This window comes from Erinaceus europaeus, chromosome 13, assembly GCF_950295315.1.
Source record: "Erinaceus europaeus chromosome 13, mEriEur2.1, whole genome shotgun sequence".
Lineage (NCBI taxonomy): Eukaryota > Metazoa > Chordata > Mammalia > Eulipotyphla > Erinaceidae > Erinaceus > Erinaceus europaeus.
In genome coordinates, this window is record NC_080174.1 from 95686883 (window position 1) to 95714761 (window position 27879).

A 27879-nucleotide genomic window follows, 5' to 3' on the forward strand; every position below is an offset into this window, starting at 1 on the left:
CAAAAGCATTCACAAAAATCTAGTAAAACAGGAGTCGGGAGGTAGCGTAGCAGGTTAAGCACATGTCACAAGGATCTCAGGACCAGCCTAAGGATCCTGGTTTGAGCCATTGGCTCCCTACCTGCAGGGAGTCACTTCACAGCAGGAGAAGCAGGTCTGCAGGTGTCTATCTTTCTCTCCCCCTCTGTCTTCCCCTCCTCTCTCCATTTCTCTCTGTCCTATCCAACAGCAACAACATCAATAATGACTACAACAATAAAAAAAACAGGGCAACATAAGGGAATAAATATTTTTTTAAGAAGGAAAGAAAGAGAGAGCGAACAGAGCATTCTCAGGTTAAAACTTGTTATCATCTTTTTTAAAAATAATTTATTTCTTTATTGGGGAATTAATGCTTTAGGGAATAAATATTTTGTAAATGACAATTTCATTATAAAGATACCAGAGCCATCTAACAAAGATGATACCAATAAAAACAACAATAACTACAACTACAATAAAAGAACCAAGGACAACAAAAAGGGAAAATAAAAAGTATATATTTTAAAAAGTTAGACACACCTGGTGTAAGCTCTGCAAGGAGGCTGATTTAAACCTAGGAATTTCAGGTGAGGGTAGGATTTCCAGGCCAGTGGCAGAGGAAGAATGTAGGAGAGCTCTAAGGAACCAAGGAAGAGTCCTACAACCCACACTTAAGCCAGGGATAAGCAGTGTCCTGGCAGAAAGTGAAAGAAACAAGAGATACAGAAAGAAATTTGATGGGCAAAAAAGAAACAGTAAATTAAACATGTATATATTAAAATACAACTTTCACCTTCTGGCAATCAGAGGATGTAAAGAGCTAAGGAGGGAGTCGGGCTGTAGCGCAGTGGGTTAAGCGCAGGTGGCACAAAGCACAAGGACTGGCATAAGGATCCCAGTTCGAGCCCCGGCTCCCCACCTGCAGGGAAGTCACTTCACAGGCGGTGAAACAGGTCTGCAGGTGCCTATCTTTCTCTCCTCCTCTCTGTCTTCCCCATCTCTCTCCATTTCTCTCTGCCCTATCCAACAACAACAACAGCAACAATAATAATAATAATAACTACAGCAATAAAACAGCAAGGGCAACAAAAGGGAATAAATAAAATAAAATAAATATTAAAAAAAAAAAAGAAAAGAGCTAAGGAATCATGGGGTTGGCCCACTGCAGCCCAGACCAACTCCCACAGTAGAGGAGTAAGGGAACCAGCTGCAGACAAGAGATCACTAATCACCAATCTGTATGCCTTTAATTCCTTGCTCCTGCCTGATTGCTATGGCAAGAACTTCCAACACTATGTTGAATAGTAATGGTGATAGTGGGCATCCCTGTCTAGTACCTCATCTGAGTGAAAATGCTTCCAGTTTTTCACCATTGAGTATGATGTTGGCTGTAGGATTTCTATATATAGACTCCACTATCTTGAGGAATTTTCCATCTATTCCCATTTTTTGTAGTGTTTTGATCATAAAGGTATGTTGTATTTTGTCAAAGGCTTTCTCTGCATCTATTGATATGACCATGTGGTTTTTGGTGTTGCTTTTGTTGATGTGATGGATCACATTGATTGATTTACATATATTAAGCCAACCTTGCATGCCTGGGATAAACCCCACTTGGTCATGATGAACTGCTGTATCTGGTTGGTTCTCGAATGGCTTCACACACCTGTAGGCGGAGCTCCAAGATTCCTCACTGAGATAGATGCATTAGCATTCATGGTTCGCCAAGGGAGAAATAGGTCTGTGCAGGTCTTAGGGAAAGAACCGGATTTAATTATTCTTCCCTTTTCTCCCACAGATACAGAGTGACTCATATGCCAACATTCCCGGTTTGCCATAAGCTTCGTGGGGTTTCCAGGACAAATAGATAACCATTTTCTTTCTAATAAATTGATAGCTTCTTTACCTCTTTTGCCTCTACTAGCACCTAAACTTTTCTCTCGAGATCCCATTCCTACTGCTCCTACAGTCTTCACTGATGGTGGAGAAAAGGGAACTGCTGCTCTTATATATTACTGGGACAAGCAACCCCCTAAACCTCTCTTTACTGAGCTTTCTGATAATTCCCCTCAGTACAAAGAACTCTATGCTGTTTTCCTTGCATTAAAAGCTGTACCAGAGAGGGTCGGGTAGTGGTGCAGTGGGTTAAGCACATGTGGCACAAAATGCAAGGACCGGCGTAAGGACCCTGGTTCGAACCCCAGCTCCCCACCTGCAGGGGAGTCGCTTCACAGGTGGTGAAGCAGGTCTGCAGGTGTCTATCTTTATCTCCCCCACTCTTTCTTCCCCTCCTCTCTCCATTTCTCTCTGTCCTATCCAACAATGAATAGCGTCAACAAGGGCAATAATAATAACCACAACGAGGCTACAACAACAAGGACAACAAAAGGGGGGGGAAATGGCCTCCAGGAGTGGTGGATTCATGGTGCAGGCACCAAGCCCAGCAATAACCCTGGAGGGAAAAAAAAAAAAGCTGTACCAGATCCTTCAACCTTTTTTCTGACAGTGTGTATACTGTTCACTTACTTCCATGGCTTGCTTGTTCTTATGTGAAAATTGATGACAACCCACTTTCCCCTCTCTTGATTCAAATCGCCTATACGCTCTGTTCTCAAACCCAACCACTGTATATTCAACACCTTTGTTCCCACAGCCCTGTTCCTGGTTCCCTGTCTGAAGGGAATGATGCAGCTGACCACCTTGCCTCCACAGGAACTCTCCTAGTCTCTGTCTCTGATCCTGCTGACTTTCATTCCCTAACCCATGTTAATCTTAAAGGCCTTCGAGCTCAATTTCCTGATGTTCCTTTACCACAATTAAAACATATCCTTGCTACATGCTCTTCCTGTGCAAGTTTCATAAAAACACCTGCTATGCAGACTCTTGGTGTTAACCCCTGAGGCTTAAAAGTTAATGCTCTTTGGCAAATCGATGTCACACACATACCAAACTTTGGCAAAGAAAAATATGTGCTTGTCTCAATTGATACCTTTTCTAAATTTATGTGGGCAACAGCTCAGATGGAAGAAAGCTCAAAAAAGCTTATAAGCCATATGCTCTCCTGTTTTGCTGGGATGGGTTTACCTCTGCAACTGAAAAATGACAATGGACCTGCATTTACCGGCAAACAATTTAAAGATTTTTGTTCCCTCTAGAACATTACTCATACCACAGGCATTCCCTATAATCCACAGGGACAAGGCATTGTTGAGAGGGCCCATCAAACCCTTAAGGCTCAATTAAATAAAGATAAAGGAGGAACGTACCCCCCAATATCCAGCTAGCAAAACCCTTAACTACATTAAATCTTTTTGATATTTACAATAATTCAGACTTAACTCCTATTATTCTTCACTGGCAAACACCATCTACTCTTCCAGCTATTAAGGTCAAGTGGAAAGACCAACTCGATAAAATTTGGAAAGGGCCTGACTATCTAATGACCATTGGAAGAGGTTTTGCATGCATTTCCCCACATAATTACTCTAAACCTGTCTGGGTTCCTGCCCGCCATGTCCGACAATACCCTCATGAAATACAGGAGGACTAGATGCAGGATACATCCCAGGATCCATAATATGACATGGCAGAACCTAGAAAATTTGGCTCACAGAGCCCTCTCTCCTACCCCTTCCCTGAATGTCTTATGTTATGACTGGCCAGTTGTGTTTTGTGAGTGAGTGTGTTGAATGACCAAAAATTTTTGCATGACCCATCTGCACAGAGTACTCTATGAGGTAATTGACTTTATATAAATATGCTGGACACAGTCAAAGTTTCTGGAGACGTCCAGAAACATTCCAATTTTTTTTCTCTCTCTCTTTTGATTTTATATATAAGTTTTGGTATATATGTAAGTGTTTAGTCTTAAACTGTGTGAGTAATGACAGATATAAATTTGTTTTTTTTAAATGATATGTTTTTATACCAAAAGTTTTTCCCTCCTGTGTGTTATAACTAAATGTTTATATGTATGTTTCGAGTTTGGTAAAACATTAACTTAATGGTTAAAAGTGTAACCTTGAAGCTATATCACTACCAGGAAAGGTAAAGTTAATTTGGTAAAGTTACTATTTAAGGTAAAGTCTAAATATTTAACGTGACAATATATCCCCAAAACTAAAATGCAAATTCTGTATACAGGATGCTTTTGGAGGGCCCCCAAAAGTGCCCTGTAAACTATTTTGTGGAAATTAATTCACAACAGATCTGGCATCAATCTGGCACTGCAAATGTTAAAACCATTGTCACTAACATACGGTAACTCTCTAAGTAACCTGAGTTTGTTTATACTCCAAAGTAAAAATGGCTAAAAATCAATATATATTTTAACTATAATTGGTCTAAAGATCCTGCTGTAGAGACTGCTACAGGAGGTCACATTAGATGACCTTTTAACAAAATCATAGATATTCAAACCAATTATAATCTAGGTATCAATTATAGTAAACCTCCAACTTGTTACAAGTTTTTTTTTTTCACAAGTAAGTGATTACAACTATCAAGCCTTCATATGAAGAATCATCTGTTCATATGGTAAGGTATTAAACTATAAGAAGTTCCTCCATATTCAACCTATGTGAATTAACAACATTCACATATTCTTGTACACTTAACTGGTGTATCTTGCCAGACCTGAACAGTGCTACGGTTAAAATATGTATATATATATGTAAATACATATCTTAAATAAACTTATTCACTTATAAAAAAAAACTGGTGTATCTTGTCTTGCCACCATAGGCCTGCTTTTGTCAGCCAACAATTTAAAGATGTTTCCCTTTATAACATCACCCATGCCACAAACATCATTTACTACCCCAAAAGACAAATGGCTGTTCCCCTGGACACCACATCCACTGACTGCTTCCCTTAGACTTGAAATATGATCCCACCTCTTCATACCAATGGATACATTCCCCCTTCCTTACCTGTCTACCCTTAGTTGTGGGACCCTTGCTTGTTTTACTTCTTCTGCTCACAGTAGGTCCTATAATTCTTCACAAGCTTATGCAAAACAGATTGATGCCATAAAGATGCAACCTATACAAGCTCACTATCATAGGCTGGACATGGCAGAATATGAAGTTGCTGTGGAGGATTTGCCCCCCTACATCAGAATGTCCACCATGTAGAGGGCTGGCTAGCCAATGATGGGTAAGAGGGAAACTAGCGCTATCCAGTCAACCTAAGACAGGGCACCTGGTACTATTGGGCAAAAATGACCAGATGTTTCAATGACGGGTAAGACGGAAGGCTGATCCCGAACCTAAGATAGGCACAGTCCACCCTGCCACAAAACAAAGTCTGCCAAACATCAAAACATGATATCAGAAAGGGGGACGTGGGGAGCCACATGTGCCCTCAAGGTTGCTATTGGCATGGCCATAGAGTTTATGTTAAAAGATAGTTCCTGGGAGTCGGGCGGTAGCGCAGCGGGTTAAGCACAGGTGGTGCTAAGCACAAGAACCAGCTTAAGGATCCCAGTTCGAGCCCCCGGCTCCTCACTTGCAGGGGAATCGCTTCACAGGCAGTGAAGCAGGTCTGCAGGTGTCTCTTTCTCTCCTCTTCTCTGTCTTCCCCTCCTTTCTCCATTTCTCTCTGTTCTATCCAACAACCACAATATCAACAACAACAATAATAATTACAATAATAAAACAACTAGGGCAACAAAGGCAACAAATAAATAAATACTAAAAAAAAAAAAGATAAGTTCCTGTTTCCCTGCACCTTAGAGTCCTTGTTAAAAGATAAGTTCTTTTTCCCCATGAATCACCCAGGACCTTCCAGATAAAGGCTGATTACCATGACAAATAAAAATAATAATAATAATAAATAGGAAAGATACATCCCCCAATATTCAGTTGTTAAGTCACCAAACCTCTTTTTCTATAAAAAATTCAAATCAGATGCCCTGTTAACCACGAGAAGCAGAGTGTTTGTGTTTCTTCCACAGGAATCCCAGAACAAACCATCTGGACTCCTGCACACCCTCACATCACCCACTAGACAGCACGACTACAGTGGCACACACCCTCAAAACCCTAGATGTCACCTGACGCGATCTGAAGAACCTGATTCACAGACTCCAAGGACAGAACTTTTATTACTGCCTATCTGCCTTTCCTGCTTCTGCTTTGCCTGTCATGTTTTGGTGGTTTCAGCTCACTCTCTACAGAAAAGCAGAATTCCAGAGGCTGACCTTCCTCATGCAGTGTTTCATCCCCTGCCATTTCTCCCCCTAGTTGCCTACCTTGGACTAAGACTTCTATCGGACTCGCTGGTGTACCCTTTGGACACTCTAGACAATTTTACAATAGCTTCCCTGCCTTCATGTTGCTGGTTTTTCATAGACTGACCCTGAGTAGTTCATAGACTTTACAGACTGTTGCCCTGGCCATTAGATAAAAGGAAAGGGGGAGATGCTGAGAATTTTGTGCAGATGCCGTCACATCTGCCATGTTGTCCCCTCAGGCTATTGCTAGTTCCCGCAAGAGTTGGGACATTCTTGGAGTGCCTGTCCACCATGTTGTGCCCTCAGGGCATTGTCTATTTCCCTGCGATATTTGGAGTGCTTTGGTTACTCCTCCCCCCTCCCATTCTCACAAGAGTTATTATCCTATCCTCGAGTGCTATGGTTACTCCTCCGCCTCTCCATTCTTGTGAAAGCTGCTCCTACAAAAGCCCTTCTTCTTCCACACCTCTCTCTCACCAGTGCTTCACTTCGGTGTTTAGATGCAGGAAAGGTTACTGTGTGAGGCGGCTATTTTCTCTACCTCCACGTGGCCCAACCTGCTTCTCTAGCACTCAACTCTGAGGTGCCAGCACAAATAAAGATTTATGTTCCCTCTTCACTCCAGACCTCCTCTCTCTCTCCTCTATGGCACAGAATGACAGTCCCTTCTGTGGTATTAATATCCCATGGTATTGGGAATTCGAACCTGTCAGCATTAATTCCAAAATCACAATCCTCAATCATATTATAGGAGGGTATACACCTTCTGGTAGAGGTATGGGTGTTATGAATCTGAAGACAATGTATAAAGGAAAATATCAAATTGTATGCTGTACTTTTGTTATCTTGTACAGGTTTCACCAGAAATTCCTTATATAAATGAAATGATTGTGTTGGCACCTCAGGTGACGTTATATTAATATAATATATGGGTGTTCAAAAAACTAATGGGATAGGTTTATCTATCATAAGCCAGAGGTTGTCAGATAGATAGGATAAGTGTAGTGTGCTGGAGGTGTTATGTAGGTGTGCTAACTTGTTAGTTTTCTTAAGGTTACTTAATAGAGATCCTGTGGTGATATTCATATCTCCAGTATGATTATAATAATTAATTGCCTTTCCCTTATGGTTATGTGGCCAGTAATTTAAGAGCCATACAGGTTTCTCTCTCTTGCCTTTATGGTACCCTGGTACAACACAACAAGAGTGGGTAGCTCCGTGTGGTGAACAATGCAACTTAGTTTTCTTAGGGGCATTGGATTGCCATGGTTGTGGCCCAATATCTGTTAAGATTAATGGCATCTGATAAGGATGTACACCTAGAGTCATGATTTTCATCCACTGTTCCCACGAGGGCCAGTTCTCCAGGTAAGTATTCACACAAGGCTATACCTCATAATTATAATACCCTGTGTCCAAAAAATGGTAGGTTGGGAAATTCCGCTACACACAGCCATAGAGTACTACCACTTGAATTCCTTAAGAACTCATCCTTACTCTGTATGTTGACCTTTAAAGTCTTGGGGCATAAATTTCCCCATGGAATTGGTAGGGCTGTAACTCATCTTTTAACCAGTTTAGGCTTTACTTATTCCCCTTTATTATATGCAGTCCAATCATTGGATTGCATGGATCTGCAGACTCAGTGGCAGTAACTGATTCACTAAATTCCTAATCCTTCGTTGCATTGCTTCTGCAGACCCATTGTAAGTTATCCTGTTGTCATCATCCCAAGCATTTTTGACAACCATGGAGAAGAATGCTCTTCATAGCATCATGTTCATAGACATATCAAAAGGATATAAAGTAAAAACTGATTGAAACACATCCCCTGTTAGTAGCTTAAATGCCATCTGATGTATGTAGCTAGGTGGCCTCCAGTGTGTGGAGTATATTACCATGGTATCTGTCTTATTGGTCCAAAGTTCTGAGAAATGACATTTCAGTGGATTTTTCTCAGACCTGTTAGTATTACCTCAGTCATTAGTTATCAGCATATATATCTTATTAGGATGATAAGGGGCTACCCTAGCTCTGTACTGATCACATCCTGGATTCCAGACGTATGTGAGACTGTGAATATTTCTTCCAAAATTATTGTATGGTAGGAACAACATTATTATATAGGGTCTTATCAGTCCAATAGAGAGGGAGATTCCTCTCAGGGTCCACTTCCTTTGGTGTCCATGCCTTCAGTGGCTCTGTAGTTGGCAGTTCTGGTATAGTGGGTTTGGGTTTTGCAGGAGTGCTGGTTGTACCAGAGACAGTACTGTCGTCACTGATAGTAGTGCCATCTGCCTGAGTGCTAGTGATGATGCCAAGAATGAGGTCAGTAACAATGCACCGAGTGTCATATATAAGGTGTGTGTAACACTGGGTGTAGCAAGCTCAGGTATTGTAGGGGTACGGTGTGCGTGGGGGGTTTAAGGTATCTCACTGGTCCACTAGAGATGACTTTCGTTTTCCCAGTGCAATGAGGAGAGTCACTAATCCCCACATCAGTCCCTTCAGGAACTGTCTTTGCTCCTCAGAAAAGTTTGCCTCAGTCCAGCAGATGGTTTAATTAGCTAGCAGGACTCCTAGTCTCCTGTTCCCTGTGATATTGCTCTGACTGCAACTATAAATTGGCGCAGGCACCGCCATGCAAGCTGCTTGACACGTAACCAGCTTCATAGGAAGTTCAGCACAGCTGGACTCTCCAGGCCAAACTGAAACCATCTCGCCTTTTGCCATGATTAAGCTCTGTGTGGTCTTAATAATATTTACCTATGGCCAGGCTCAGAGCCTGACCAAATGACAAAAATAATGACAAAACCTGCACTGCAGTCTGTAAGATTGATCATAATGGAATAAGCAATAGCAGTAATACAGAATTTTTCAGGATGCCCCAATAGGAAAAAATGTTTTCCCCTTTATCTACACCACTTCCTTTAGTGTTCCCCCTACAATATAGAAAAAGATTGGTGGTTCCCACAGTGGAGGGGCCAGCTTACATAACATAATTAATGCAAAGTTATAGTACCTGCCTAGATACAATGGGCCTTTTAATCTACCATCCACCAGTATGCTCCCACCTCCTTATACAAGAATAGTACACAAGAACCTAGGTTACACAGTGAGCATACACAGATGGATTATATCTAGAGAGTTTAACTTGGAACAAAACAAAACTCCTCGATCAAACAATGGAACAGATTTTGTGAAAAAGGGGCTGCTCAATTTGTTTAAGGTCCCTAGAAACATAACAAGCTTGAACTTTCTATAATCCATTGTCTTCTGATGCATAGGGCCAAGAGAATGGCATAAAAGGTAGAATATTAATCTTAATCAATAGGACATTTGCCTAGCACACAGGTACAGGGAAAATAAATATTAAAATTTTTTTTTAGTGAATAGAAGGAATCAGGCAGCCGTGCAATGGGTTAAGCACACATGGCGCAAAGTGCAAAAGGACAGGCAGAACGATTCTGGTTCGAGCCCCCGGCTCCCCATCTTCAGGGGAGTCAGCTTCACAGGCTGTGAAGCAGGTCTTCAGGTGTCTCTCTTTCTCTCCCCTCTCTGTCTTCCCCATCTCTCTCCATTTCTCTCTGTCCTATCTAACAAGGACAACATCAATAACTACAATAATAACTACAAAAATAAAACAACAAGGGCAACAAAAGGGTAAATAAATAAAGAAATAGGGTAGTCCAGTAGGTGGCATAATAGATATAGCATTGGACTCTCAAGCATGAGTTGAATTCCTAGCGGCATGTGTACCTGGTTCTTTCTGTCTCCCTCTTCCTATATTTCTCATAAATAAATAAATAAATAAATAAGGGGGTGCTGGGTGGTGGCGCACCTGGTTGACTGCACAGGTTACAATGCACAAGGACCCAGGTTCCAGCACCCGGTCCCCACCTGAAAGGGGAAAGCTTTGCAGGTGCCTCTCTGTCGCTCTCCTTGCTATTTTCCCCCTTCCTTCTTGATTTCTCACTGTCTCTATCCAATAAATAAATATAATAAAATAATAAAAAATAAATAAAATCTTTAAAAATAAATCAATCAATCAGTAAGCACCAGGCAGAGGTACACTTGCTTAAGCACATGCACTACAATGTGCAAGAGCCCAGGTTCAATCCCCTAGTGTCCACCTGCAGGGGGGAAGCTTCACAAATGGTGAAGCAGAGCTGCAGCTCTTTCTCTCTATCGCCCTTCTCAATTTCTATCTCTATCAATAATAAAAATTTTAATTAATTAATTAATCAAAATGTTGATAGAGGAAGAAGGGAAGGGACTTCTCTGGTAGTCAGACATGGTTCCAAGTGGCGGGAACAAGGCCCTTTTGGACTTGGCTAGGAAGTCAGACAGTGTCACTCCTACCACATCCTATTGGTCAGAGCAAAGTCAAATGCCAACCCACGTTCAAGGCACTGGGAAAGGACTCCACGTCTGGTGAGGAGACTGGGGTGAGAGGCACAGATGCCCCAGCTGAAGGCCCCAGCCCTTCAGCCAACACCAACCACCACAAGTGTGTGAGCCCAGTTTTTGAACTTCCAGACCTGCCACTAATGACTGCAGCCAGTCACGTGGGCCCAAGAGCTATTGCAAAGCACAGTGTGGGGTGCTCAACACAGGTGCCTCAGCTGCCCATCTGGAGCCAGGCTCCCTGATCCTCCAACAGTGGGGAGTTTTTCTCTCTTGTAGGGAAGTGGCTCTGTGGCCTGGGAGACTCTGCAGGGGATGATGTGCCGGACTTCCTTTCATAAGGTCCCAGTTCAATTCCCATCACCCAATGTACTTTAGTGATGCCTTGGTGTGCTCTTTGGCTGCTCTCTTCATAAATATGAAGAAGAGAAGGAAATGGAGCCTGAGAGATGGCTCACATGGAGCTTGACTCAGTACCCCACACAGGAGAGCCATAGCTCCAGAGCTAGGAACCCATCCATTCTTCTGTGTCTCTGCCTCTGTATCTAAAAGTCAGCCAAAGCAGTGAGACACTTGCAACAATAAAGAGAAAAGTGGCTTTCACAGAAGACCTGATTGTGGAGGGAACTGTGTGTCTGTCTGAGCACCTCACTCTGAGGGAATTTTGTGTCAACTGAGCACCTCTCTGAAATGGAAACTGTGCGCCTGTCTGAGCACCTGACTGTGAAGGAACTGTGTGTCTGTTCGAGCATCTGACTGTGGAGGGAACTTTGTGTCTGAGAACTTGACTGTGTTGTAGCTTTTATGGTTGTTGTTACTGATGTTGTTGTTGTTGGATAGGAGAGAAATGGAGAGAGGAGGAGAAGAGAGAGGAAGAGACACCTGTATTCCTGCTTCACTGCTTGGCTGAAGGCTTTTGTCTCTCCGTTATTTTTTTATTTATTAAGAGTTTTTATTATTCATTTTCCCTTCTATTGCCCTTGTTTTCCATTTTTTGTTATAGGTATTATTATTGTTGTTGCTGATGTCGTTATTGTTAGATAGGACAGAGAAATGGAGAGGAGGGGAAGAAAAAGGGGGAAAGACAGAAACCGGTAGCCCAGCGAGTTATGTGCAGGTGGCCTAAAGCACAAGAACTGGGGAAAAGATCCTGGTTCAAGCCCCGGCTCCCCACCCGCAGGGGAGTCACTTCACAAGCAGTGAAGCAGGTCTGCAGGTAGCTACTTTCTCTCCCTGTCTTCCCCTACTCTCTCAATTTCACTGTCCTATCCAACAACGATAACAATAATAATTACAACAGTAAAACAAAGGCAACAAAAGGTAATGAATAAATAATAAAAAATTGAGTAATATAAAAAATAGAAACTTGCAGACATGTTTCACCGCAAATGAAGGAATTCCACTGCAGGTGAGGAGTCAGGGGTTCAAACTGGGATCCTAATGCTGTCCTTGCATTTTGCACCACCTGCACTGATCCTGCTGCTCTACCACCCGATTCCATCTCTCTTTTTTTTTTTTCCCTCCGGGGATATTGCTGGGCTCGGTGCCTGAACCATGAATCCACTGCTCCTGGAGGCCATTTCCCCCCCTTTGTTTCCCTTGTTGTTGTAGCCTCATTGTGGTTATTATTATTGCCCTTGTTGACGCTATTCGTTGTTGGATAGGACAGAGAGAAATGGAGAGAGGAGGGGAAGACAGAGTGGGGGAGAGAAAGATAGACACCTGCAGACCTGCTTCACCGCCTGTGAAGTGACTCCCCTGCAGGTGGGGAGCCGGGGGCTCGAACCGGGATCCTTACGCCGGTCCTTGCGCTTTGCGTCACATGCGCTTAACCCACTGCGCCACCGCCCGACCCCCTGCGTCTCTCATTTTTTAAAAAATACTTTATCATACTAGTGAACACAGACAGGGAGAAACTGAAGGTAGAGGAGATAGAGAGGAAGAGATAGAGACACCTGCAGCCCTGCTTTACCCTCTATGAAGCTTTCCACCTGCAGGGGCTTGACACTAAATCCTTGTACACTATAATGTGTATACTTAATTAGGCATGCCACCACCTGGTCCCTCTCTCTCCTTCTCCCCTTCAATTTCTCTCTGTCCTATCAAATTAAATAGAAAAAAAAAAGGCCAGCAGGAGCAGTGGATTCAGTTACGGAACTAAGCCCCAGCCATAACCTTGGTGACAATAAAAATACACACTCCTGGTGGCGCAAAGCACAAAGAGTGGCTTAAGGATCCTGGTTGGAGCACCTAGCTTCTCACCTACAGGGGCATTGCTTCACAAGGGGTGAAGCAGATCTGGAGGTGTCTTTCTCTCCCCCTCCATTTCTCTCTGTCCTATCCAACAATGACAACAATAATAAAACAAGGGGAAATGAAAGAGAATAAACAAATTAGATTTTTAATATACACACTCCCAGAGGGATAAAGAATATGGAAGCTTCCAGTGGAGGGCACTCTGGTGGACATGGAACTCTGGTGGTGGCAATCAACGATCTTGTTAATCATTATTAAACCACTAATAAAATAAATACATGAGTAAATAAGTGAATGGTCGACAAAACAAAAAATCCTTTAATCCAGGGAGTATTGAGTTACAAAACTGTTGTATGCAGAGGGTAGGTAGCATAATGGGTCTGCAGATTCTCATTTCTGCAGCTCCAGAGTCCCAGGTTGGTGTCAGCATGCCTCAGCCTCCAGCCACGCTGAGTTCTCACCACTTTCGAACCCTCTTACCTGGCCCCTTTGAGTCCCTGGATCAGCTGTGATAGACCACAGCTAATTAAAGTCCCACTATGGGTGTTCCATTCATCACTTTTTCTTTTTTCAATTTCCCCCCATTTGTTTTTTAGTTGTTTTCATTATCGCCATTGCTCTAATTGCTGGATAGGACAGAGAGAAATGGAGAAAAGAAAAGACAGACACCTGCAGACCTGCTTCACCACCTATGAAGCGACTCCCTACAGGTGCGGAGCCAGGGGCTGGAACCTTGATCCTTATGGTGGTCCTTGAGATTCCTGCCACATGCGTTGAACCTACTGCGCTATAACGGTGGAACCCTCCTCTCTCCAGTTATCTCTGTCCTATCCAACACCAATAACAACAATAACGACAACAATAAAAAACCAAGGGCACCAAAAAAGGGAGAATACGTAAAAAAAAGTTTTAAGGAAGCCGGGCGGTAGCACAGCGGGTTAAGCACAAGGACCAGTGTAAGGATCCTGGTTCGAGCCCCTGGCTCCCCACCTGCAGGGGAATAGCTTCTCAAGCGGTGAAACAGGACTGCAGGTGTCTATCTTTCTCTCCCCTTCTTTATCTTCCCCTCCTCTCTCCATTTCTCTCTGTCCTATCCAACAACAATGAGATCAACAACAACCACAATAATAAAACAACAAGGGCAACAAAAGGGATTAAATAAATAAATATTTTTTAAAAAAGTTTTAAGATTCACATATTGTAGCATCCATTCTTATTCCACTGTTTTACATTCACTGGGCTCTCCAGTACAAGTTACTTACTAGGTCTGTAAAGTCATTCTAAAATATCTACACTGATAAGAATTGTTTCTTTTTTATTTTTATAAAGGGTTGTCTTTAAAAAAATTTTTTTGATTGGGGGCTAGGTGGTAGCGCATCAGGTTAAGCACACATAGTGCAGGCTTAAGTTGCTTCACAGGTGGTGAAGCTGGTCTGCAGGTGTCTTTCTCTCCCCGTCTTCTCCTCTCTCAAATTCTCTGTCCCATCCAACGACAGTAATAACCACAACAGAAGGAAATAAAATTTGATTGTTGTTGTAATTACTATTACTGTACTTATTGATGTTGTCATTGTTAGGACAGAGAAATGGAGAGAGTAGAAGACAGAGAGGTGGAGTGATAGAGACATCTACAGATCTTCTTCAACACCTGTGAAGCAACTCCATTTCAGGTGGTGAGCTCAGCGATTAAACCAAGATCCTTGTGCCACTCCTTGGCTTGATGCCACGTGATTAACCTGCTGTGTAACTGGCTGACTCCCAAGAATTGTCTTTTTTTTAATTATTCATTTATTTATTCCCTTTTGTCCCCCCTTTTTCTATTGTTGTAACTGTTGTTGTTGATGTCGCTGGATAGGACAGAGAAAGGGAAAGAGGAGCGGAAGACAGAGAGGGGGAAAGAGACCTGCAGACCTGCTTCAATGCTTGTCAAGCAACTCCCCTGCAGGTGGGGAGCCGGGGGCTTGAACCAGGATCCTCATGTTGGTCTTTGTGCTTTGTGCTACGTGCACTTAACCCAATGTGCTACCACTCAACTCCCAGGGCAAGAATTGTTTTTCTAATTCGATTAGAATACATCTAAGCATTGTTGACATCAGTAAGTTCTCAGTACCAAGTGGATTTTTCATATATTAGAATTTAAGACAAAGAATCAAAATACTTACTCTACATTTATAGAATAATCAGAGGTATGCATTCACTTGTATCATGGAACTGTCATCCCTACATTTAAAGATATTTACTTATATGTTATCACAAGATGGAGAGATAGAGACACAATAACATAGAACATAACTAACCACAGACTGCAGAAGCTCACACCCGAGAACTATTACATTGAACCACTAGCCTCTGCATCATATCTCAAGTTGCATCTTTCTTTCTAATCTTAGTACAATTTATGCTCAAGATTGATTTCCATTGTGAATATTTTCATGTATTTGAATTTAGTGGAACAAATACACTTTACTACATTCATGGGGTTTTGCGTCACTGTGAATTCTTTCATGTTTACAAAGAGCAGAATAATAGAATGTTTTCAACACTGCTTATATTCATCAAATTTCTCTCCATTGTGATTTATTTCATGATGACAAAGATGACAGACTTCAATCAATGTTTTGCTGTTTACATCCACTGGGTTTCTTTCCACTGTGAGATCCTTTCAATCCAAGAAAACTGGCTTAAATGAATGTTAGACTACATGGTTACATTCATGAGGTTTCTCTCTCCACTGTGAGTTCTTTCATGTAACTGAAGAAACCTAGAAACCAAGAATCCTTTACCTCATTGTTTATATTCATAGGGTTTCTCTGCACTGTGAATTCTTTCTTTTTTTTATAATTTATTTCTTTATTGGGGAATTAATGTTTTACATTCAACAGTAAATACAAGTTTGAACATGCATAACATTCCCCAGATTCCCATTTAACAATACAACCCCCACTATGTCATTCATCATCCTTCATGGACCTGTATTCTCCCCACCCACTCACCCCAGAGTCTTTTACTTTGGTGCAATACGCCAATTCCATTTACTGTGAATTCTTTCATGTGTCTGAAGATTACTGGATTGCCTGAATGTTTTACTACAAAGTTTACATTCATAATGTTTCTCTCCACTGTGAATACTTTCATGTGTCTGAAGATAACTGGATGAAATGAATGCTTTACTATATTCTTTACATTCATAGTGTTTCTCTTCAGTGTGAATTCTGTGAATTCGTTTTTTTTTTTTTTTAACCAGAGCACTGCTCAGCTGTGGCCAATGGTGGTGTGGAGATTGAACCTGGGAATTTGGAGCCTCAGGCATGAGAGTCTGTGTGCATAACCATTATGCTATCTATCTTCTGCCCTTCCACTGTAAATTCTTTCATGTTTTCGAAGACTACTGAAACTAGTGAATGTTTTACTGCATAGTTTACATTCATAGGGTTTCTCACCACTGTGAATTCTTACAAGTATCCGAAGACTACTGGAACAAGTAAATGTCTTACTACATAGTTTACATTCGTAGGGTTTCTCACCACTGTGAATTCTTTCATGTTCCCAAAGATGACTGGATCTCCTGAATGTTCTTACATTGTTTACATTCATAAGGTTTCTCACCACCATGAATTCTTTCATGTGACCGAAGATGACTGGAACAACTGAATGCTTTACTACACTGTTTACATTCATAAGGGTTTCTTTCCACTGTGAATTCTTTCATGTGACCAAAGATGACTGGAACAACTGAATGTTTTACTATACTGTTTACATTCATAGGGTTTCTCTCCACTATGAATTCTTTCATGTGTCCGAAGACTACCGGAACAACTGAATGTTTTACTACACTGTTTATATTCATAGGGTTTCTTTCCACTGTGAATTCTTTCATGTCTCTGAAGATTACTGGAACAACTGAATGTTTTACTACACGGTTTACATTCATAGGGTTTCTCTCCATTGTGAATTCTTTCATGTTGCTGAAGACCACCAGATTGCCGGAATGTTTTACTACACTGTTTACATTCATAGGGTTTCTCACCACTGTGAATTCTTTCATGTGTCCGAAGATGACTGGAACAATTGAATGTTTTACCACGCTGTTTACATTCGTAGGGTTTCTCTCCACTGTGAATTCTTTCATGTATCCGAAGACTACTGGAAAAACTCAATGTTTTACTACACTGTTTACATTCATAGGGTTTCTCTCCACTGTGAATTTTTTCATGTTGCTGAAGATCATTGGATTGCCTGAATGTTTTACTAGATAGTTTACATTCATAGGATTTCTCTCCACTGTGAATTCTTTCATGTTTTTGAAGATGAACAGGACAAGTGAATAATTTGTTGTATACTTCACATTCTTGAGATAGTCTAGCATTATGACTATTTTTTCCCTCAGAGATTTTTACTGTTGTATTACTGTAAAATAATGAAGAATTAATTAATGACATTTTAATGAATAACACTGTAATTGATTATCAAAATGCATGACATTGTTTTACTTAATAAGCCACAAAAATCAGACTTTAGAAATAGATTTGACTAAAACATATACTGAGGGAGTCCAGTGGTAGTGCAGCTGGTTAAGCACATGTGGTGCAAAGCGTAAGGATCCTCTTTTGAGCCCCCGACTCCCCACCTGCAGGGGAGGTGCTTCACAGGCTATGAAACAGGTCTGCCGGTGTCTATCTTTCTCTCCCCGTGTTCCCCATCCTCTCTCCATTTCTCTCTGTCATATCCAACAATGAAATCAAGAACAATAAAAATAGTAACTACATCAATAAAAAAGGACAACAAAAAGGATAATAATTAAATATAAAAAAAAAATGAAAAAATCACAGATATTGAAAAATAATAAAAAGATCTCAAGTTAAAAGTAAAGTTAAAAAAACAGAAAAAACAGCTGGGCAGTGGTGTACCTGGCTGAGCGCACATGCTACAATGAGCAAAGAACAGGCTTCAAGCCCCATCCCTACCTGCAGGAGGATAACTTGGCAAATGGTGAAGTAGGAATGCAGGAGTCTTTGTCTCTCCCCTCTTTACCTCCCTATTCCTATTTATTTCTGTGTGTCCCTATCCAATACATAAGTAAATAAATTTTAAAAACTCAGTATACCCAAATACTTTCATATAAATATATTATGCCAAATATAAAACTCATAATATCTAAATACTTTCATATAAATATATTATGCCAAATAAAATGATATCATTACAGGTATTTTACATGCATTAATTGAACTTCTATTGGTTAATAGAAAGTTTTGGCTCTGTGTTGAAATTTTGCACTAGAAATATTGATCTTTCTGGAAAGGCTACCTCTAAGTATCATAAAAATATAGATATTTGCAAGGATCGCAGTTCCAGCCCCCGGCTCCCCACCCTCAGGGGGGTTGCTTCACAGGTGGTGAGGCAGGTCTGCAGGTATCTATCTTTCTCTCCCCCTCTCTGTCTTCCCCTTCTCTCTCCACTTCTCTCTGTCCTATCTAACAATGACAACATCAATAACAGTAACTACAACAATGAAAAACAAGGACAACAAAAAAGAAAATAAATAAAAAATATTTAAATATATAGATAGATATTCATACATTGAAGATATTCTTATTGCTTCCAAGTGTATTATTTTATAAATACTTAACATCTTTTCCCCTATTTAAATTTTCCATTTATTACATGTGAGAAAGATTTTCCTGTAAAGTGGAGAAAAGACAGATAATGTAGGACATAATTATGGTACTCAGTGCCTCAGACAGGAACTTCAGTCATGTACATTACATACATCACATTGGAGTTACTTGTCCAATGATTCTATAACCTAGTCATGAAGTATTTTTGATTTGCTTATTTAAAAAATTGCTCTATTTGTGGCAGTGACTATAACTTTCATCTCCTGAATGAACTGTATTAAAAGGGGTCATATGCAATTGTTAGGTCAGTAGAGAGCACACAATTAAGAAGCCATGAGTCTACTTATTCAGGGAAACCATGCACGCACCTGATCTCAGTAAATTACAGACAACACTTTTGAAAACACAGTAGTTTCTTAGGTGGTACATCATGTTTTATTGTAAGTGTGACTTTCACCTTTGTTTACTTCCATGCAACATATGCTGCCCTTTGGTGGAATGTTCTTGTGTCTCTTCTAAAATTGCAAAATATAAAATGTATTAGAAATTAAAAAACTTGGGGCAGAGGGTAGATAGCATAATGGTTATACAAACAGACTCTCATGCCTGAGGCTCCAAAGTCCCAGGTTCAAACCCCCACACCACCATAAGCCAGAGCTTAACAGTGCTCTGGTAAAAAAAAAGAAAAAATAAATTAATTAATACAAAAAGAAATTATACAAATCAACTGAACTTTTCATCCATCATGAGTCATAATCAAACCTTGTTCACTGAACAGTATCTCTGTCTCTGTACTGGTGAACAAAAAGTGATTTGTCTTCTAGTTGAAAAATTAAGGCAGTTAGAGTTACCTAGTGAAAGAAAGTTCCTCAAGTTTTCACACATCACATCTCTGTAGAGTTTCTTCTCTGAAGGATTCAATAGTGCCCACTCCTCTTGAGTGAATATCACAGTTACATCTTCATAGGTCACTGAGTCCTAAAATATATGCAATGTGTTCATGTGAGAAAATGGGAATGACAGCAGATTAGCCATTCAGGCTCCACTTTAGGAAGCCTGTGAATGATTGTCTCATCTACAAACATGTCTTTGATGACCTGAAAACCAAATATTTCTTAATCATGCTCTAGAAGTTGGTACATTGATTTGAACATTGGACTCTTTCATGAGGCCCTGAATACAGAGAGATAACCCTATTCTCACTATTCCCCATCTATAGTTTTGTAATTAGTAAATGATAAAACCTTAGTGGCTGTGTGGGAGTACAACTCATAGGGTGCTCATGCTGCGATATAAAAGGACCTACATTCAATATCCTAGTTCTCACATGCACGGAGGTGAGGCACTCTTCACAAGTGCTGAGCAGTTTTGGATATTTTCTTCCTTATTTATAATATAAAGTTTATATAGGTGAAGAGAATTTGATAGGCAGAGTGAAGTAGAAAGTAAATGGAATTGAACCTATAGCTCCTGGGGAATTAGAGCTCAAAGTCTGCTGTCTTCTTAGTACCTTCAGTTCTTCTCATTAAAAGAAAATAAACATTAATTTCATTTATCATACATGAATAATAATTTCAAGTGACACACACACTGAGATAGAGGGAGTCACTTCACAGGCGATGAAGCAGGTCTGCAGGTGTCTTTCTCGCCTCCTCTGTCTTCCCCTTCTCTCCATTTCTCTCTGTCCTATGCAACAATGAGAACATCAATAACAACAGCAACAATTAAAAACAAGGGAAACAAAGGGGAAAATAAATATAATAAATTAAAAAAAAAAATAACAAATAACTACAACAAAAAGAACAAGGGCAACAAAAGGGAGTAAAAATATTTTTAAAAAAACCACAATCCCTGTCAGATACAAGTATACGATAAAAAATCAATTTTATTTTTTTATTTTAATTTTATTTTTTTATATTTTTTTGTAATTTTATTTATCTTCCCTTTTGTTGCCCTTGTTGTCTTTTTATTGTTGTAGTTATTGTTGTTGTAGTTGATTTCATTGTTGTTGGATAGGACAGAGAGAAATGGAGAGAGGAGGGGAAGACAGAAGAGGAGAGAAAGACAGACACCTGCAGATCTGCTTCACCGCCTGTGAAGCTACTCCCCTGCAGGTGGGGAGCCGGGGGCTTGTACCGGGATCCTCATGCCGGTCCTTGCACTTAGTGCCACCTGCGATTAACCCGCTGTGCTACAGCCCGGCTCCCAAATTTAATTTTTTTTTTTTAAAAAATGAGTAATTCTGGTTCATTACCCTGTGGAAGTTTACTGATTTTTATAATACCTTAGACAAAGGTTATGGAAAGCACACATGGAAACTAAGCAGAATTTTGCTAGGTCTCTGATATACCAGGACAGACATCTTTCTCAGAAGGAATACTAAATTAATGTTATTAATTTTATCTACAAAAATTAAAACATTTTCAACAGTCCTACACCACTAATCAACATAAGAATTATTCATCCCACATAGAATGCTGCATAGAGAGAAAAAAGGAGGCTAGGTGGTCAAGTGGTGGCACAGTTGGTTATGTATTCACTTTTTAGTTTGCAAAGAACTGTTATCCAGTAATCTACATCCCTCTCAATTTCCCTCTATAATAGGAAGTAAAATATAATTGTTAAAAAAAACATTATGTTATTGTATTTATTTATGTTGTTGCCCTTATTGTTTTTATTGTTGCTGTTGTTGTCGATCTTGTCATTGTTGGATAGTACAGACAGAAATGGAGGTTTGAGGCTGGCTTCCCTCCTATGTGAGGGACACTTCATAAGCAGTGAATAGGACTGCACATGGCTCTTTCTTGACTTCTGTTCCACTCTCCATTTCTTGTTATCCTATCAAATAAAATGGAAAGAAAAAATGGCTTTCTTGAGTATTGGATTCATGCTCTGACTCTGAGCTCAAGAAATAAAATGGGGGCAGAAAAAAATAAGAGGGCAAAAGAAAACTGTTTTGCACCACATGCACTTAACCCATAGTGCTACTGCCTGCATCCCATACATTTGCAACAAAATTTTTTCAAGAAATAATCTTCAAAAACTATAAATTGCTGTGAAATAAGGACATAAGGCAAACAAAAATGTTGATTACTGGTGGATTATTAATGATTTTCTAAACTAAATGACCATTTTGAAAGTGGCATATACATGCTATGCAGTCTCCATCCAAATCCCTAAGAACATGGTTTTTTAAAATTTATTTTTTTATTGGGGAATTAATGTTTTACATTCAACAGTAAATACAAAAGTTTGTACATGCATAACACTCCCCAGTTTCCCATTTAACAATTTTACCCCCACTATGTCATTTATCATCCTTCATGGACCTGTATTCTCCCCACACACCTCAGAGTCTTTTACTTTGGTGTGATATACCAATTACATTTCAGGTTCTACTTGTGTTTTCGTTTCTGATCTTGTTTTTCAACTTCTGCCTGAGAGTGAGATCATCCCATATTCATGTTTAAAGCAAGAAAATGATGTTGCAGAAATAGGTGTAAATAGGTGAAATCTCTATAAAAAATGATGTTGCAGAAAATGAGTCAGTCACCGCATGCATATAAAAACCAAACAACACCATCACATGACACCATGGGTCAACTCTTCTTCTTCTAGCGTTTGCCCTTCTTCCGTAGCCAGTCAACAGCGTCAGGTTGAGCCTGATGTAAAGTTTCGAGACCTCCTTTGAATCTGGAGAGGTGGCAGTCGTTGACTATGTGGGTCATAGTCTGTCTGTAGCCGCAGGGGCAGTTCGGGTCGTCTCTGGCTCCCCAGCGAAGGAACATAGCGGCGCACCGGCCATGGCCTGTTCCGTAGCGATTGAGGAGGGCCCAGTCATCACGTGCTAGGTCAAAGCCGGGTTGACGCTTGCAGGGGTCTGTGATGAGGTGTTTGTTCTTTACCTCAGCTGACTGCCAACTCTGTTTCCAAGAGACTGGAACAGAGAAGTTCAGTATAGGCATAGGGGACCAGATTGGGTGACGAGACGTCAAGCGTTGGACAGGGTGGGCGAAGATATCCGCGTATATTGGCAGGTCCGGTCGAGCGTAGACGTGGGAAATGAACTTAGATGATGCCGCATCCTGACGAATATCTGGTGGGGTGATGTTGCTAAGAACTGGCAGCCATGGAACCGGGGTGGAACGGATAGTTCCAGAAATTATTCTCATGGAGGAATATAATTTGGAATCGACCAAGTGGACATGGGGGCTACGGAACCATACTGGGGCACAGTATTCTGCAGTGGAATAGCATAATGCCAGAGATGGTGATTGTAGTGTGGAAGCGCTCGCGCCCCATGAGGAGCTGGCCAGTCTTGCAATGATGTTATTCCTCGCGCCCACCTTTGCTGCAGTTTTTATGAGATGTTTGTGAAATGACAGAGTGCGATCGAGAGTAACTCCAAGATAGACCGGCTGGGCTTCATGCCGGATTCTCGTATCGCCAAGCTGCACATTAAGCTCACGCGAGGCCGAGGCATGGTGTAGATGGAAAACAGATGATACCGTTTTTGCAGTGCTAGGGATTAGTCGCCATTTTTTACAGTAATCAGATATCAGAGACATGTCTTCCATGAGTGTTTCCTCGAGGATGTCAAACTTGGATGCCTGAGTTGCACAGCAGATGTCATCGGCGTAGATGAACTTCCTTGAAGAAGTTTCTGGGAGGTCATTGATGTAAATATTAAATAGCGTAGGAGCCAGAACAGAGCCTTGGGGGAGGCCACTTGAGACAAGTCTCCATCTGCTAGACTTGTCACCCAGATGCACCCGGAATCTTTTGTTTTGGAGAAGAAACGATATAGTGTTGGCCACCCATGGAGGCAGGCATCTTGAGATCTTGACTAGGAGACCACGGTGCCAGACCGTGTCATAGGCTGCTGTGAGATCAACAAAGACAGCACCTGTCTTTAAATTCTTCTGGAATCCATTTTCAATGTAAGTTGAGAGGGCCAGGGCTTGTTCGCAGGTAGATCTTCCTGGGCAGAAACCAGCTTGGGCGGGTGATAGGAATTTCTCTGTAAGATGAGAAATACGTGACAGAAGCAGCCTCTCAAGGAGTTTGTAACACACGGAAAGGAGAGAAATTGGTCTATAGCTGGCGGCCAGTGTTGGGTCTTTCTTTGGTTTCAAAACCGCTATTACCTTCGCACGATGCCAAACTTTGGGCATAAACTCAGATTCCAAGATGTGGGACAGGAATGAAGCGAGCCACTTCTTTGCCGCAGGACCCAGGTTAAGAATGAGTTCTGGGGTGATGTTATCATAGCCAGCAGCTGTTCCCGGTTTAACCCTCTTCAAAGCGTCTTCCAGTTCAGACAGTGTAAATGGGTCAACTCAAAATACATAAGCACTTGGGTGTTAGACTAGTCTCCAAAAAATCTACAGAAGTCATCCTCAGTACGTTACATAATATTTGAATGGGAAATGTCTTCAGAGACCTGAGCTCAACATCAAAGATAAATAAATAAATGGAGAAGTGAACCACTGACACTACAACAAACTGAAAATATTTGGTATAATGACAAGACCTATCACCAAGGCAAAGAGATGCAGCAATAAAAATAAGAAAACATATTTACATGCTATATATCAAAGGGATAATCAGCAATATATGTTCTCACACAACTCAGTAGAGTAACATAAATAACCACAGTAAATGTGCAGAAAGAAATATACAGTCTCTTTAACCAAGAAGATGTTTAGTCACAGGGCAATTAAAAATCGCTCATGGGAGTCAGGCGGTAGCGCAGCATTTAAGCGCAGGTGGAGCAAAGGGCAAGGACTGGCATAAGGATACGGATTTGAGCCCACTTGCAGGGGAGTGAAGCAGGTCTGCAAGTGTCTCTATCCCTCTCTGCATTTCTCTCCTATCCACAGTGACAAATTCAATAACAACAGCAAGAATAAAAACAAGGGCAACAAACAGGAAAATAAATAAATAAATATAATAAAAAAAATCAAATAAACAACTACAAAAAAAACCAAGTGCAACAAAAGGGAATAAATGTTTTAAAGACAAAGGCAACAAAGGGAAAGTAAATATTTTAAAAAATCAAGACACTTTAAAAAATTAAATAATACAAGAAAAAAAGAGTAAAGTCCAGGTGGAGAGCCAGGGGCTCGAACCGGGGCACTTACACCAGTCTGGTGCTTCGTGCCATGTCCACTTTCTGCCTTAGAGATCACATCACCATTTCTGTGTCTTTTCTTCTTCCTGTACCTGTGTGCTAGGCAAATGTCCTATTGATTAAGATTAATATTCTACCTTTTATGCCATTCTCTTGGCCCTATGCATCAGAAGACAATGGTTTATAGAAAGTTCAAGCTTGTTACGTTTCTTTTTTTTATAATTTATTTCTTTATTGGGGAATTAATGTTTTACATTCAACAGTAAATACAATAGTTTGTACATGCATAACATTCCCCAGATTCCCATTTAACAATACAACCCCCACTTGTTACGTTTCTAGGGGCCTTAAACAAATTGAGCAGCCCATTTTTCACAAAATCTGTTCCATTGTTAGATCAAGTTTTGTTTTGTTCCAAGTTAAACTCTCTAGCTAGAATCCATCTTCTGTATATGCTCACTGTGTAACCTAGGTTCTGTGTACTATTCTTGTATAAGGAGGTGGGAGCATAGTGGTGGATGGTAGATTAAAAGGCACATTGTATATAGGCAGGTACCATAAGTTTGCATTAATTATGTTATGTAAGCTGGCCCCTCCACTGTGGGAACCACCAATATTTTTCTATATAGTAGGGGGAACACTAAAGGAAGTGGTGTAGATAAAGGGGAAAACATTTTTTACTATTGGGGCCTCCTGAAAAATTCTGCATTACTGTTATTGCTTGTACCATTATGATCAATCTTACAGAGTGCCGTGTAGGTGTTGTCATTATTTTTGTCATTTGGTCAGGCTCTGAGCCTGGCCATAGGTAAATATTATTAAGACCACACAGAGCTTAATCATGGCAAAAGGTGAGATGGCTTCAGTTTGGCCTGGAGAGTCCAGCTGTGCTGAACTTCCTGTGAAGCTGGTACCAGGTCAAGCAGCTCGCATGGCGGTGCCTGCGCCAATTTATAGTTGCAACCAGAGCAATATCACAGGGAACAGGAGACTAGGAGTCCCAAAGTAAACTGTCTTAGAAATATTTCTAATTCTTTGTGCCTGTTTTTTTAAAGCAGCTTGTAAAAATTAATAGAAACTTTCACAGAAGGGTGGGGGTAGATAGCACAATGGTTATGCAAAGAGACTCTCATGCCTGAGGCTCTGAAGTCCCAGGTTCAATCCCTACACCACCATAAGCCAGAGCTGAGCAGTGCTCTAGTAATAAAAAAGCAAGCAAGCAAGCAAGAAATTAGCACAGAAAAGGGCCAGGGAATATGACCATAGCTGATGGGGGGGGGGGGTGCTGGAAAAATTAATCAGAAGAAACCATCCAGAGACAGTTCAAAGTGTCTAAAGCTATGAAAGGACTAGAAAGCAAGTTGAGAGGACAGAGCACACAGCTGACTTTTCTAAGAACGTGACAGTCTGCGAGATGGGTCATGGCAACGACCACATCTCTGTGACGTGAGGCCGCCAGCAGCGAGTTCGCGCCTCTGTGCGTCTGACACAACAGTCACTAACTGCAGTGGCTGCTGAGCTCTCAGAACCTCATCAGCTCAAATGCTTCTGCCTGAAGTGTCAACCAAATGCCAGACTTTGACAATTATGCCAGGTATTTTTTTCAATGACTAAAGCTATGAAATCGGCCTCATAGTTTCAAATTGACATGTTGAGATGGTAAGATCTGGGCGCAGTGGGCTGAACCGATAGTTAAAATTCATTGGTGTCTTGGAACAAAGGAAATGACTCTGGGGTGGAGAGCAGGGCTCCGGTCCTGGAACATGAGGCAGAGGAGGACTTAGTGGGAGTCGAACTGCTATGTGAACAGCTGAGCATGTTGCATGTTTACAAACTATTGTATTTTACTGTTGACTGTAACCACTAGTACCCCAGTAAAGGTACTTAAAAAAATTAAAACTCATTCAAGCAATTATTTTTTTACTTCCTTCCTGTGGGCAGTAGCAAACTTTAGACTCATGCGGGGACTGAGAGCTAAGCGACATGGCACATTGCTGGGGCCTTGGGTCTCAGTCCTTCCTTCTTCCATCCCCCATCCCCTTCTGCAGCAGAAGCTTCACTGGCAGAGACAAGGCTGCAGTGTCTCTCTCCTGCTCTCCCCCTCCGTAGATCTTCCTTCCTGTTATTTTTAATATTTTATTTATTACGTGGTGGGCGGTAGCACAGCAGTTTAAAAGCAGGTGGCGCTGGGGGTCGGGCGGTGGCAGTGGGTTGGGCGCATGTGGCGCGAAGCCTAGGAAGTGGCGTAAGGATCCCGGTTCAAGCCCCCGGCTCCCCACCTGCAGGGGAGTCGCTTCACAGGCAGTGAAGCAGGTCTGCAGGTGTCTAACTTTCTCTCCCACACTCTTCCCCTCCTCTCTCCGTTTCTCTCTGTCCTATCCAACAACATATAGCATCAACAAGGGCAATGATAATAACCACAACGAGGTTACAACAAAAAGGGCAACAAAAGGGAAAAAAAATGGCCTCCAGGAGCAGTGGATTCATGGTGCAGGCACTTTTTCTTCTTCTTCTAGCGTTTGCTGGTGCAGGCACTGAGCCCAGGAATAACCCTGGAGGGGAAAAAAAAAAAAAGAGCAGGTGGTGCAAGGACCAGCGAGAGGATCCCAGTTCAAGTCCCTGGCTCCCCACCAGCAGGGGAGTCACATCACAGGCGGTGAAGCAGGTCAGCAGGTGTCTGTCTTTCACTCCCCTCACCCTTCCCTTCCTCTCTCCATTTCTCTCTGTCCTATCCAACAACAACGTTAATGACAACAACAATAATAATGAAAACAAGGGCAACAAAGTGGGAAAAAATGGCCTCCAGGAGCAGTGGATTCATAGTGCAGGCACTGAGCCACACTGATAACCCTGGAAGCTAAAAAAAAAAAAAAAAGCTTATTTATTAATGAGAAAGACAGGAGGAGGAGAAAGAACCAGACAACACTCTGGCACATGTGCTGCTGGGGATCGAACACAGGACCTCATGCTTGAGAATCCAAAGCCCCATCACTGCGCCACCTCCTGGACACTCCCTTTGCATTTCTATCTCTATCCACAAATAAAGCATTTGGAGAAGTCGCAAAAGCTACTAATCATTTTATTTCTGTGAGCATAATTCCGGAGCCTTAGAAAACGATGACCAAACCTCTCTGATGCCGAGACCTGGCCCAGACCGGTGGCATGGCAGCACGTAAGGTGGCGCAGAGTCGCTGCACAGGATCCTGCAG

At 41.3% G+C, this 27879-nt stretch overlaps 1 protein-coding gene across 1 annotated transcript in view; it reads right to left on the bottom strand.

Annotated features, from left to right (window-relative positions):
* The window catches only part of LOC132542421 (zinc finger protein 709-like), a 215596-nt gene that overhangs the window by 118603 nt on the left and 69114 nt on the right, over window positions 1-27879 (bottom strand). The window lies entirely within an intron of this gene.